We start from the raw sequence: 14954 nt of genomic DNA on the forward strand, positions 1-14954 counted from the left end.
CTCTCTATTTTTCGTCTCGCGCGGAACGGAAATGTGACTGTGTGATGTAGAGTTTAAGGTCATCAAATTTTGATCTGGTTGGTTGAAATGCTCGGCAAAGGGTTTGGGAAGTTTTTTAGCTGTGCATGCCGATGTCCGTACAACCTGACGTTCACCGATTGTCCCGTTTCACCGATATATTGTGTCTCACAAAAGAAGCATTCAACGATATAAATTTGATCGGAACTAGTGCAAGTACAGTTAGTTTTCACTTGCTGTATATAACAATTCGAGGTGCTTTTAATTTTGAGGTCTTTTTGACGGTGCTTGATGTGTGTTCACCAGGGCTGAGAACATGCTTTTATTGCGGGGATATAACGTTGGCTGACCTTTGAATGCTCTAACATGCTTTTAAAGTTCGTGTAGCGGCGATAGGTATTCTTGGTACATCCGGGAACACTTTTCTCAGACGCTCGTTACTTGATAATATTGGGTGGTATTTCCATAGGAAGTTGTTTATCTTTGTGAGGGCATTAGCACATTTTGTTACAAAGCCTTTTGGTCTCTCATATTCTGGTGTAGGTTGTTTCTCAGCTAATGCCGACTGCCTCTACAATCTTGAGGCGACGTCATAAGCCAGGTTGAGAGGAATTTGTGGATAGTTGCTTTCCGCTAGCGTTACTTATACGTCATCTATGTCGTGAATAAATTCCTTGTCTTGGCTACAGATTCTTCTTCGTTCCTCTGGTCCAATAAAAATGCCTCGATAGGAGTGTCGCGGGTGATGACTGGTGTCGTCTAAATACTGCTGAGAGAGACGACCGTTCACTGACTTCTGGAGAAGCAGATAATCCCCGCTCCTCCCCCCCTTTGTCGTCCAGGCCCCTTCCACGAAAAGAGTAACCTACAGTGACACGTAAACCGGCTGACACATGGTTATACCTCAAATTCCTCCACCAAAGTTCAGTAGCACATCTTTCTTTTCAATTCTACATCGTCGCAACTAACACACCCTCGGTCGTTACCTCGCCCACCCGTGTTGCCCTCTCCCCACTTTAGAGGAACCGCACCTATATGTGGTGTGCCAGAGAGAACATATGTCGAAACGTTGGCTCCTGCTTTCATCTTGTTCTCGTTTTGCTCATCATTTTGGTTGTGTACGTACTTCATTTCTCTGCTTTGCTTTTGGTGCTCGCTAAGGTGTTATTACTTGCTTATTATATTTGCATGTTTACTGCTCTGTATTGTGCTTTTATTGTTGTAATAATTGATCAGGGGTCCCGTTGCAGTCCCTGACCGTGGGACCCTTGTCTGTGTGTTATTTACTGTAACAAACTATGTGAACGAATAATAAACTGAAACTGACGGCTTCGCCTCCAAGACAGGCACGTACCCAGGGGGGGGCCCGGGGGGGCCCGGGCCCCCCCCGAAATCAAGTGGCATACCCCCCCCCCCCCCTCCCCACCCACGCCACCACTCCTCACACATTCCTAAAGTGCCGCCAGATCAATGTTGATACTTGGCAGCTGTTCATCGGTCAGCATTATGCTGCCTTTTTCACTCCTTTTAGATGGCGGTAGTTATCGGCATCTCTTGTAATGTGAAGGACAGTTTTCTCATAGATTCTGCACCCGTGCGATTAACTCGAGATGCGTTCAGTTGTCACCATCTATTCAACCGTCACGCGCTAAGCTGTTGCTTTTGTTAGTTCAACCTTCTCTGTTTAGGCAGATCCTGGGACCAGGAGAGGGATACGGCGGTTACTCAGCTGGTCTGTACTCTCATGGAACGAGTTGCGGGCGGAGAAAATGCCAATTGCGTTTAACTTTTCCATTTGCTTCATTATTTCCTCGAGTTACGGCTCGCCGCGACGCTGGCAGATGCCCAGAACCATATACACGTGATATGGGTTAGATAAGGTGGGAAATAAAATAATGTGCAAGAGCGTCCATCATGAAACCCTGCAATAACCCTTAAACCCATAAGCAAGATGACTGTCGCCCGTTACCTCGTCTGTTTTTCCCTAATTGTATAGCACTTTTCGTGCAAAATCGGCAACTGGAAACAAAAAATCGCAAGGAGTTGAGAAATTAAGCGAGCTACTAAGGGAGAGAGCCAAGGAAACTACCAAACTGCAAGCAAAAGCGAATAATAAAAAAAGTTAACCGTTGTTTATGAGAATACTTATGCATCAACATCTTTTTATTTAAAAAGGAAGTAGAGAAAAGGCCGCCAGAAGTGGAAAACAATTACTTGTTTTGAATGACGCTTCCACAGTTATTGGTCGAACCGCCTCACGTAGCCACTTCTCTGCTGTGCTTATGTGGGTGTTTTTCTAACCTATCGCGGTGAGCGCAGTACGTCTAGAATCGTAGAGTCCTGCGCTCTACGCGGTTGTATGGGACTGGCGGCCGCACAGCGTTACGTAATTCGCGGAACTGTCAAAACTGATCAACAAGGCGAAAATAACTGATATTCGAAACTATAACATGAGAAAGACTGAAGAAGCCGTAAAAAATGAACGCAGCCTGAAATCAGTAAAAAAGAAACCTGGCATAGGACAAACCATGATGTATGCACTAAAAGATAAGAAGGATAATATCATCAGCAATCTCGAAGATATAGTAAAAGCAGCGGAAAAATTCTAAGCTGACCTGTACACAGTACCCAGAGGAGTCACGATACCTCACTTAGAAACAGTAATGAACAGGATACAGAAACTCTCCTACAACTAGCCATGAGGTCAGAAGGGCCCTGCAAGACATGAAACGATGAAGAGAAGGAGGAAAAGGTGGCATAACAGTCGATTTAATCAAAGATGGAGGAGACATAATGCTTGGAAAACTGGCGGCTCTTTATACGAAGTGTCTATCGACTGCAAGGGTCACAGAAAACTGTAAGAATGCAGACATACTAATCCACAAAAAAGGAGACGTTAAAGAATTGAAAAATTATAGGACCATTAGCTTGCTCCCAGTATTATATAAAACATTTACCAAAATAATATCCAATAAAATAAGGGCAACACTGGATTTTATCAACCAAGGGAACAGGGTGGCTTCAGGAAGAGATACTTCACAATGGATCACATCCATGTCATCAATCAGGTTATCGCGAAATCTGCAGAGTACAATAAGCCTCTCTATGTGGCTTATATAGATTACGAAAATGCATTTGATTTAGTAGAGATACCAGCAGTGATAGAGGCACTACGTAATCAAGGAGTACAGAAGGCTTACGTAAAAAGCTTGAAAAGTATTGCTACATGCGTGTGGTATTTGTTTGTTTGAACGATGCGCGTGGGCGCCATCACTCCAGAAAAGAGGAGGAAGAACGAACTGGGCTCGCGCTGTGAATCTAACCGGTCAGCGCTGCAACCGTTGTTGTAAATATAATCTGTAAATGGTTTCTCGGCTTACTGACTCGTCCTTCGCGGAAGAATATCTACAGAGGTTCTACAGCTACCTTAATTCTATACAAGAAAAGCAGGGGAGATACCTATAGAGAAAGGGGTCAGACAGGGAGACACAATTTCTCCAAAGCTATTCACTGCGTGCTTAGAAGAATTCAAGCTATTAAACTGGGAAGGCTTAGGAATAAAGATCGACGGCAAATATCTCAGCAACCTTCGGTTTGCCGATGACATTGTTCTATTCAACAACAATGCAGACGAGTTAGAACAAATGATTGGAGACCTTAACAGAGAGAGTGTAAGAGTGGGGTTGAATATTAATATGCAGAAGATGAAGATAATGATAAATAGCCGCGCAAAAGAACAAGAGATCAGGATCGCCAGTCGGCCACTAGAGACTGTGAAGGAGTACGTTTACCTAGGTCAATCAATCACAGGGAACCCTGATCATGAGAAGGAAATTCACAGAGGAATAAAAATAGGTTGGATCGCATACGGCAGACATTGCCAGCTCCTGACTGGAAACTTACCATTATTATTAAAAAGTAAGGTGTGCAATCAGTGCATTTTGCCAGTGCTGACATATGGGGCAGTGACTTGAGAGCAAGTTAAGGACAGCGCAAAGAGCGATCGAACGAAGATTGCTAGGCACAACGTTAAGAGAGAGAAAGATAGCGCTTTGGATCAGAGAGCGAACGGGTATAGAGGATATTCAAACTGAAATCAAGAGGAAAAAATGTAGCTGGGCAGGTAATGTAATGCGCCGGTTAGATAACCGTTGGACAATTAGGGTTACAGAATGGGTTCCAAGAGAAGGGAAACGCAATCGAGCACGACAAAACACTAGGTCGAGCGATGAAATTAGGAAATTTGCGGGCGCTAGTTGGAATCAGTTGGCGCAGGACAGAGGTAATTGGATATCGCAGGGAGAGGCGCTCGTCCTGCTGTGCACATAAAACAGGCTGATGATGATGATGAGGAGGATGATGATGATGATGATGATGATGATGATGATGATGGTGGAGGTGGTGGGCCCCCCCCCGAAAAAAATCCTGGGTACGTGCCTGCTCCAAGACCTTCCAGGGCATTCCGAACAAAATGAGACCCGGGAGTATCGCCGAATCGGGAGCAGTTCACAACGGCCTCCTATGCAGCACCTCCTCTAGCTGTGACTGTGCTGTGTCGGCCGCGAATGCCCGTGTCTTCTTTTTTTACTCTAATCTCTATGTTTTCGTGAGTGACGGCTTACGTATTTTTTCCTGATTAGCGAAGCTTATTTAGCTCCAGCTACGGTGAAAACTACGGCTTTGTGCTGGGAAAACTATAGCGCTCCCTTTTTTCCCTTCCGTCCTTCCTTGTTTGCGCCAGAGCGGTCATACTTATGGTCTATTCAACAATATGAACCGACTAGCCCAGCCACATGTACATCTGCATGACTTTGTGTGTATTTTGTGTCCTAGACTCTGCAACTTGTTTGAGAGGAATTTTTTCGTTTTATAGGAACCACGTGTCTTTTGTCCGAGCAATAGGAAACAATAGAAAGCAAAGTGCCTTTGGCGTTGCTCTGCTAAATCCGAGGGGGTGGTATCAAATGTAGGCCACGGTGGCTGTACTTCGAGAGGACCTAATGCAAAAAAACAAACAAAGAAGCCCATTGGGCGCACCTTCAAAAGTAAAGGAGCCCAAAATTATTCCTGAGTCCCCCACTACAGGGTGCGTCATATCAGACCTTGCATATTACGGAAGAACTATCTTTAGCAGCATGAGGCCCGCGTGAATATCACTGCTACTCCTGGGGGCTTGTCGCGTTTGCTTGCGAAGCCTTTCGCACATACTAGCCTTTAGAGCTACTACGGGTCCTTCGTGCGGGTGTTGCATCCATACCGAAACAAGCGTCGTGTACAATGACTGGAATGAACCTTCAAGCTTTCCATTTGTTAGTTATCCTTAATTTATGGCGGAACAACTTCTCTCTCGTATGCAAAGGGTGACTTTGGACCTAACAAGTGACGAGAACGTCTGGAGTGGGCTGGCGGGAGCAGTGCCGTTCAGCCTCGTCCGAACTGGGTTTGACCAGATGGCGGTGCAGAGGTTTATGGCTGCGCGGACACTGCGGGATGCCAAACGGTGACTACGCCTTTCTTGGTTAAAAAGAACAAAAAAAGAAACGTCTCACTAGGATGTGCACTGAGCGTAAGACGACATGCGAAATGTCAACAGGCCCATGTTGCTGCAAAGTGAATTTACAGCTGCGCTTACGAAAAGAAAGTTAAGTTTTTGCTTCTATGTGTGTGTCCATTTTGTTGCCCTTATTTATTACGCTGGGAAAAACATTGAATTCGCAGCACCAAATAACCGAACGCTAAACCTTGGTGAGCCTCTTTCAGCAATCTTAAGCCCTTGATGCACCACTTATTTCTGTCCATTGGAAAGTTCGTTTCACTATAGCTCTTGCATTCTCATTTGTGAATTAAATGATGCAAACTCAGAATAAATTATGAATTACTATTTCTTCGGTTACAGTGGCCAACTTTCAGGATCCTAGCTCCATGCGAGAACTCTTCACAGAAACGTTCGGTATGAGAAAGTCAGGTATTCTATGCCTAGCATAACTGGAAAGTCCCAATCTATAGGGACGTAAATAGAAGGCCCTCGTAACATATTGCGAAAGACAGTGGAAGGAGTGAGCTGATTTATGTTCATGGCGTGATTGGAGCGCAAAGTACCGGAAGTGCGGAAAGACAAACGTGATGTTAGCGGAAAAAAGCGTTCCGGTGTTTGTTCTTTTTCACGCTGAAATCTCGTTTGTCTTTCTGTTTTTCAGTGCTTTGCGCTGAAATCGCGCTATGACAGCCTATCTCATATGAGATGCACTATGAGACGACTCGTCTGTCTCAGTCTGCACGTGTCATTGCTTGCGCTGTCATTCGCTCGTTTCGGGCAAAAGTCAGCCAACTGCACCACATGACCTGCCAACTCGTTTTCATAAAATGCTCGTGACGTTCTCGTGACGCCTGTGGCAGAAAGGATCTTCCACATCCGCCGCCAAGGTTTGTGAGTGATGGTGCTGGCTGACACTCACGGGGTTAGTTCTAGTAGAGGCACATAACTACCCCAGAAAGTGTATCGCAAAACGGGACCGCGGTAACTCAATTGGTGGAGAATCGCACGCTCAATGCGAAAGACGTGAAATCGTTGCCAACTTGCTGCAAGTTGTTTTTTCGTCCACTTTCATTTCCATCAATTTATGCTGTTTTTAATTCAATTATTAAGCAGAATTAATTTCCCCTGTGTTGTCCTTGTTGTCTTTGTAGGCTTTTTATGATGTTTTTTTATAGATAATTCCTACTTCAATTTTAACTTCGTTCAGCATTGGTTAAATGCAAGAAGCGGAATATTTTGCAAGAAGTCTTCTACTTACTTAGGCAAACCTACGTGGAACTAGATGAACAGTGTCCTGATTACCTAAGTTAGCGTGCACAATTGTGCACAGAGCGCCTGCAGTAGTTAATTGATTATGTAAAACGAAATAAGGGTGGATAATAAAGCTTAGATGTTCTTCGCAAGTTAGTCCAAAGCGCAGCTTACGAAGGTAATCTTCTTTTCCAGAATAGCCGTTGCGGGACCACTTTTCGTGCTGCTTTTCTTCTTCGTGGCAGACTGCGCGGGCATAGCCATCATTTACTGGTTCAGAGACTGTGATCCACTCCTCCGTGGCGCCATCAAAAGTTACGATCAGGTGAAATTCTTAAATTAGTTACTCTACTTTCAGCACTAGCGTCATCTAAGACACAGTATCTGTAGATAATCAGCGCACAAAAGTGAATCTGTAAATATTAATGCTAGGTATGCTTTTGTGCCATGTTTTAGCAAAGTTTAGCCAATGTTTAGAAATATGTCGAGCCATTCTAAGAGGACGCGTTGAAACGCGTGTTGCTTGTCATACAGAGGAGCAAGACACATTTTATACTTGGCGCTTCATCCAGTCAATTTACAATATTATTTGGCTAACTTTGCACGTATTACCCTAACGAAAAAGCATGTGGTGAGAATGTAGTACAGCGTTTCAGGAAACATCTGACTTAGGAGCCTATCAATTTTTACGTTTTACGTAAATATATTTTCAGCGTACCAAAACAATCACACGCAATATAAGAAAAAAAAACGAAATGCCCTCTTGTGTGCACCGATTACAATCTTTGAAACCCTCCGCATAATAACAAGCCCTGCACGTAGGCTGCTCAACAGTCGCTTAAAATAGACCATGGCTGAGATGCAGGCGTTGGCTGCGCAGCTTGTCCAAGTGATCATCATCGCCGATGCTGCGCATACTTTCTGTAAGCCTGCTGATGGAAAAGCGCGACTTATTTCTTCAACTTTAGCTTGAGGAGCTTGACATCGTTGTTTCCCTTCCCTGTCGTCTTGCCGAATGGAACGGCTGCAAAGAAAGGCTAAAGAGACAGCTGGTGGTTGCCGATGTTCCTAGCTTGACGAGCGAAACACGTTGCGATGTTGGTTCCCAGCTCAGGGGGCCATCGCAGTGTACGGACGTGTAGCGCGCTACCACATGCCATAGTGATCCGACCAAAAAACAACGACATGTCCAGCAGGCTGACGGTGCGCGAAGAGTGGAAACGGCAGTTGTAAGATCGCAAGGACCAGCGGCTCTTGGTTCCACTCCCGACTGATTGAGTGGCTGGCAAAATACAATTTATGGACGTCAGACAACAACTTCCTTCTAGTTTTTGCTCGCCCACAAATTTGTGACTCCGGACATCGCGTCATCGCTCTCAGCTCCTGCCCTACACTTGCCTCAGACGCTTCGTTAGGCCTAGCGTTGCCAGGAGCTCGAGACCGTGTTCCTCGCATTCCGCCTTCAATCCAGTAAGCCATGGCCTCGGATTCCTCCCGTCAAGTACCGTCACCAGTGGCACCACTCCGCGAGCCCGAGGTCTCCACTCTCAAGCCGTCGCCGCCCTGCGTGCCCTGTGAATCAAGCTAAGCTGATTGTCCTGGGATCGCTGGCCGGCAGCGACTCCTACTGCTCCGCGCTCGAGTGTTGGATGGGGGGCAATATATTGATTGCACGGCACATCCCACATAATGTGGATCCCACATTTATCCCTCATAATGTGGAATAGAGTGGCTTTCTCGGAACACCATGGGCAGCGTGAATAGTATGCCGTGGTGTGGATGTTAATGAGGAGGAGAAACTTTGGGTAGATACCTGCTTGGACATGTCTCCAGCTGGTAGGTTCCTCTTTGGTGAGTGAGGGTTGGGGGGAGAGTATTTTCTTCGCGTAACCTTATAATAATTTAGAATGGACAAGCAGTCACACGGTACTGAAGAGGCTAACGTCACATAGTACAGGCTCGCCGGCGTGCTGCCGGCGGAGCTTGTCGGAGACTGAATTCCTGCAGGCCCTATAGCCTGACCTTCCAGTTATCGTGCTCTGCCCTGGCGCTTTTGTTTTTGCCTCTGGTGCCAGGAGAGAGCCAGTTCTTATTTTTCGGACTGTGTGCATTGTTGTTGACGGCCTGCGGGAGCAGCGGGGCGAAGGCTTGGTCGTCGTCACTGGTCGAGGTGAGTTCCTCTAGCTCATTTAGGTCCGCGAGCTGGAGCGTTTGGGGGCGGGGGTAGGCGTTATAGCAGGGGCTGCATTGCTGGAGGTCGTCCGGCTTGCAGACTCGATGTCGTAGGCGGTGTACCCATGGGGGTGCAGGAGGCCATGTTACGAGGCGTAGCCGGCCCTCGCCGAGGGCGCGCTAGGCGTACTTGCGAGGCTTAGCGGGTCGGCGCCTGCTTCGTTCTTTTTGAGCCGATCGTAGAATGTTGAGTGACCCTACTGGGTTGAGATTGGGGTCCTCAGGACTCCGCCGATGAGGGATCGAATCTCCGGCACAGTGCCTGGGGCGATAACGAGGTGGACTGGTCAAAATGGGTGAAGGTGGTGGAGCTGAGGTACGTGCGACCACTCAGCTCTGCGGCCATGTTGAATCCCGTGGTGTACGGCGCCGACACGAGACAGATGTGTCGCTCATGAGCCTGGCTGCTTCTACCTGCCATGCGGAGTGGCGACCAGAGCCAGCATTTCGTGACACGTTTACGACCCGGGTCGTCTGCGGCTCACTGTCCCAAATCTATTTCGGCGGGGAGCTTTCAGATGAGGTCGAGCGAGATGAACGCGATTGCTGGTAGCCAGGTGCACCTGTGAGCAGGCTGGCGCCGAGCAGACGTGGCAGGCACATCACAACTCGGATGGCCCCGAGACGTGTGACTTCGCCCATTATTGCACAAAGCTCTCTTCATGAAGGGTGATAATAGGCGCTGCTCCGCGTCCGTCGTTTGTGTGGCCGTTTTGACGGCAAAAACTAAGGGGTTCGAATCTGTCTTAGGCTCCTGACGTGAGCGGGCCAGGCGTCTCATCGGCACAGAAAGTCTGCACACCGTAGACATTAAGTAGAAACCCCATGAAAGCAATCTTGCGCGTGACAGTGACAAGTGACGCGCTGGAGATGGCTGTCGCGTTCGCTCGTCGCCTGCTAGTCGTATCCGACGCGAGCGACGACTTTAAGCGACGTCTCCCTAGTGTTAACGGTATGAGGGCAGCAAATAGACACGTAAACTGGCGTGAGGCGTGCTTTATAATTTAAGTAGATATGTTTTACTGTGTTACTAGCACAATATGTATCTGAAAGTCTTGTAGTAGGTTCTTAACTTTGCACGTATGAAAATTTAGTCGCTTGCTCATTCCGTGGGACAACCGGTAGTACTTGACAGATGTACGTCCAGTCGGGCTTCGCGCTACTGGCTAGTTGCTCATAGAACTTCCGGAAGACGAGCGACGAATTCAAGTTTCAGAAACGAGGATCTAGCGCAAGTACGAGCGATCTGTTCGCGCTACTGCCTTTTTTACCACTAGTCACTGTCGCCCACAATATCACTCTCATGGGGTTTGGGCTTTATTCACTGCATGCTTCGTGGCCGTTCTGACCATCATCGAAGCCTCCTTTAAGACTAAGGGGAACCGATTAGTTTGGTGCCGAGCAGATGAGGATTTCCAAGAAGTATTTACTCGCGAAGTGTAGGCGAGCCTGAAGTGCACCAGTGATAGCTTTCTTTTGTCTATGGCTCGCAATTACTACGTTATCAAATGCTCCGAAGATAGTACGCAGGTACGAGCGATGTGGCGGCACAGCATAGTTCAATCATGTAGGAGAGCAGACAATCGGGCTAGTTGGTTGAAATGCATACTGAAAAAGTCTGCGGAGACACACGAGGACATGCCGAGAAAAAAACAAGGATGGTGCTCGTCCTTGTTTTTTCTCGGCTTGTTCTCGTGTCTCCGCGCAAACTTTTTGAGTATATGTATATATCAATCACGCTGCCGTATTACTTTGCAGGGGCTTCCTCTATCTTAGTACTTCATTGCGCCCACTGTGTTGGGCTCTGTTGCTTTAAGCTGTGCACGCATTTCCAATCACGGAACGAACACTTGCTGTACGCTGGTGGCCCTCCTCCTTGTTGAATTTCTGATGTTATTTTTAGGGAAGGAAGCAAATACTTTGAATTGCGGTGAAAGAAGGTGAGCCTAGACGTGGTTCAACGCTTGATTTACCGACAGACCGCTCACACAGTAATCCTCGTACAGGTTTGGTGATTAATGTGCCGGCGGACCATTCTCAATACCACTCGGTGGCGATTAGATTGTAAATGGTTGAGGCGGGGCACCGACGGGTAGCAGATGTGGCTCATTGCCCCGATCAAGAGTTCTGGAAAAAATTGAAGGTGCTATGCACCATCCGTTCTGCCAATATGGGTAGCCCTATAGGTGTTGCACTTCCACCTTGTATATCTATGTATATCCCTTGTAACGTCTTCTTGTAAATACAAAGTATCTTCAACGTTCATATGTGCCTGCTTCTATCCAACCGAAGCCTCCAGCGGACTTTCGCAGCTATCCTTTGAGGCGATGAGTTCTCGTCTTTCCGTCTACCTAATTTTTTCCTGTGTTCGTTATTTGACACGAGCAACTCTTCCTAACATAGCCATTCACCAAGTCGCCTGGAAAGAAGTTCTTCTAGACAACCCGTGGGAACAGAGACGTACGAGCAAGACTGTGAAACTTCGGCCTGTATTGACCGCGAATATCAGAACGTGATACTCACAGTAAACCAGTATGGCTAACGTTGTTCATTCCATGCCACGAATATGCATAACAATTTAATGAGAAATCAATATAACGTCATGAACAGAAAACATCTTGTGCAATGCACAGCAGCAGCTTCACTGAAGTCTCAATATGGTGGCTGAACGAGTAATAAATCTTCGTAGAATATCACTTGAATCAACCATGGTACAACGAATTGACAACGAAAATTAAGTTATCATTTATGAAAGAGATGTGACTGCAGTGTTCAGGACTATTCGGCACTTTTGCTACTGCGCAGTGATGTAGAAGACAGACAGCGTCATTTAGTTGCATTTACAAAAATCAGCAGCCGGTAAAATATATATATATATATACATATATATATATATATATATATATATACATATATATATATATATGTATATGTATATATATTAAAGACCGCTTTGATTTTTATAAATGCAACTAAATGATTCTGTCTTTCTTCAACATCCATATAGATATATATATATACATATATATATATATATATATATATATATATATATATATATATATATATATATATATATATATATATATATATAGAGAGAGAGAGAGAGAGAGAGAGAGAGAGAGAGAGAGAGAGAGTTTATAACCTGCGTAACGGTAGTCAGTGTGTCCGCACACATGCAACACTCCGGAATACACGGGCTGAAACAGTCTCGTGTTGTGAGGCTCACGGTTCGGTCGATAAGGCACTGTGGGTTCACCCGTGCTCGAGCTGGCTGCGACTACGACACGCCCCGTGAAGCACGGTTCTCGAGCTCGGCACGCTCAGGAGCCGCAGCAGCATCAGCTAGGGGATGCCTTATTTCGCGCAGTCTCGGTGTACGGCTCGGACGCCGCTTGCGACCGACGTGCTACAGTAGCACGTCCAGCACGGCCTCTGTGCCCAGCTGGTACGCCGCTCGCAATCCACGTGCGGCGGTCGCACATTAGGACCGCGTCTAGCACAGCAAAATCTGTGATGGACTGGAAAGATGCTCGGCACAGCTCAGGTGGGGCAGCTCAGGGACCGGCGTGTCTCGGGTCAGCCAGCGTCTCCAGCACTGGGCAGCAGGAGCCCTGATTACTCGGACGTCCTTGTCTATGCTCGGCTCCGCGATCCTGCGCCCATTGCTATGGACGTCTCGCCTGGCAGGAACTCTCACCTCCTTCACCACAGGAGCTCGGAGCTGCTGCTCGCCTGGTTCGAACACTGCGAGATCGCGTCTCTTCCACCGTGCTTGTGCGCCCGTTCCCTTCTTCGTTGATCACGAAGCTTGGGTGGCGGCTCCGATCTTCAAGAGGCACCTCGCGGCACTTAGATGTGACAGTGACACTGATTTCTTTTTAAAGCGACAATGCGCGAAGAACTACGCAGCTTACAGAAACAAATGTCGCGTAGTTGGTTTTGCATTGGCGTTTCTGCTCAACATTGCACTGACCTCGGTGTTCTTTAATCAATCCGTTCATAGAAACACTTCATTGTCAATGCTCGTGTTCACGCTGTGTGCGTCTCTCAATGTTGCAGCGCTGTGTTTTAATTATGATGTTCCAAGTAGCCTCAGACAAGCCTGAATCAAAAATGTGCCTTTAGTATTTTTAAAGCTGAAGTATTCTTAAATAAAGAGGCAAGCTCGGATGCATGCTGGAAATTCGCTTAAAAATCACGCTATATACGTGCTCCTGGGGCCCCAACTAGTGGTTCTGCAAGCTTTAGCGAGGATTACGGAAATTTCGCGTTGCTTCTTTTCATTTATACAATACCCGGGTTTTAGCTTGACAGCACGTTGGCCAGGCACCAATGGTGGTGACAAATAGCTTCAAAGATGTTTTACGAGAATACCCAACTATACAAGTGATGACCCTGTTTCCTTATCATCAGCGGAGCCCGCTTAATCTGGCGGAACGCTTAGTTACCTTTTACATTATTGATTCAGGGCTGTCAGAACACTCTGAGGCGACCTCACAAATATGCATTAAAAATAATTTCATCGGAACTGCTCGTTTTGTGAAAAAGGGGAGTGTATCTTTCACGAGTAGAAATACAGATGCGTGGCTGAAAAACGTTTCCCACCAATGATCCTTAAGAAAAGCGAGAGGAAATATATTCAAGAACGTAAACTCTTTAGGAGAGTTCCTCTTTAGTGTGTAATATATTTTTTAAGTTACGTGAGTAGAAGAAACGAGAACACCCTTAAAATATGAGTATGTCTGCGCGAAAAGTGGCGGAGTTACAGCAACCGTGGTTCGACGATATATAGTTGGCTGCTCAACTACGCCAAATGCATTCGTAGGCTCACAACTCTTACGGGGCATTCGTGGTCTAGAGAAAAGCACCCTAATACTGATTTGGTTGACTGATATGACGCTAGTGCGCTTTCCAGTGCGTGCACGGCGTAACTGCCGCATTTGGCTTTGTTTACACGTAAGATGGCGTCGGCTTTCACCCCTGCTTCAGGGTGCCTTTTCCAAAATGAAAAAATTCATGCGAAGCATTTGGAAAGTTCATATACTGTATGCTGCAACATAACAATCCCATGCCTAAGTTTTGCGACGATCACGGAATGACAATTTCAAATTATTCTTTTCATACCGTTACAAAAGTGGAAATTAGTACCATAAGAGGGCGTATTAAAGCAATAGGTAGCATTATCAGCAATAACGAATGGCACTTTCTTGCTGTCGACGCTTTTTCTTCCAATTGCGTTGTTATTTTGGGGCGTGATGTTGCCCAGGTGACATGCGTCATCCGCCATACATGCGCACGTAGCGGAAGCTATGCTCAAATGTTTGATGCCTCGGTAACTGTCCGTGTATTCTATCAGATTATTCCTCATTATATGATGACAAACCTCGCCAACGTGCCCGTGCTCAGAGGTTTATTCTTGGCCGGACTCGTTGGAGCGTCAACAAGGTAAGAACCCTCAACTGCTTTCGAGTGCGCAGGCATAAAGGAAGCTCCCACTTTGCTCTTTTCTGCGGATGCACTGAGATGCAGACACATCGAACAAGATGTCATAAAGTTTAATACTAAAAAGCACGACCCGCGTTTAATCTGCTGAATTTAAATTCGTCCGCAACACTTTAAAAAAATCTCCTAAGCGTTGGTCTTCCTTTTAAGTGGCGCTAATTTCACATATGGTGAGAAAAGGCATTGACGTACTTGGAAGAAAATTTCGAGGGGCTTCAATGATGGCATGTATAAACAGTCATTTAACAGATTGATTTATTACGAATCTGAAACGTTTGTACTTAGCGTTAGTCATAACGTTCCTTCTAAAGAGTATATGGTTGCAACAATATACTTGCATCCTGCTTTGTACCAAGAGCTTTTGCGACAGCTCTCTCTGTACAAAATGTGAATTATACCTGTGTTTATTCTG

The 14954-nt window shown here is 46.3% G+C and overlaps 1 long non-coding RNA gene across 1 annotated transcript; it reads left to right on the top strand.

Annotated features, from left to right (window-relative positions):
* The first annotated feature begins 5388 nt into the window (after positions 1-5388).
* On the top strand, positions 5389-14509 carry LOC129388012 (uncharacterized). The gene is made up of 3 exons (XR_011890773.1): positions 5389-5518; positions 7001-7130; positions 14397-14509. It is a non-coding gene; the product is annotated as an uncharacterized lncRNA (long non-coding RNA).
* The last annotated feature ends 445 nt before the right edge of the window (positions 14510-14954 follow it).

This window comes from Dermacentor andersoni, chromosome 10, assembly GCF_023375885.2.
Source record: "Dermacentor andersoni chromosome 10, qqDerAnde1_hic_scaffold, whole genome shotgun sequence".
Classification (NCBI taxonomy): Eukaryota; Metazoa; Arthropoda; class Arachnida; order Ixodida; family Ixodidae; genus Dermacentor; species Dermacentor andersoni.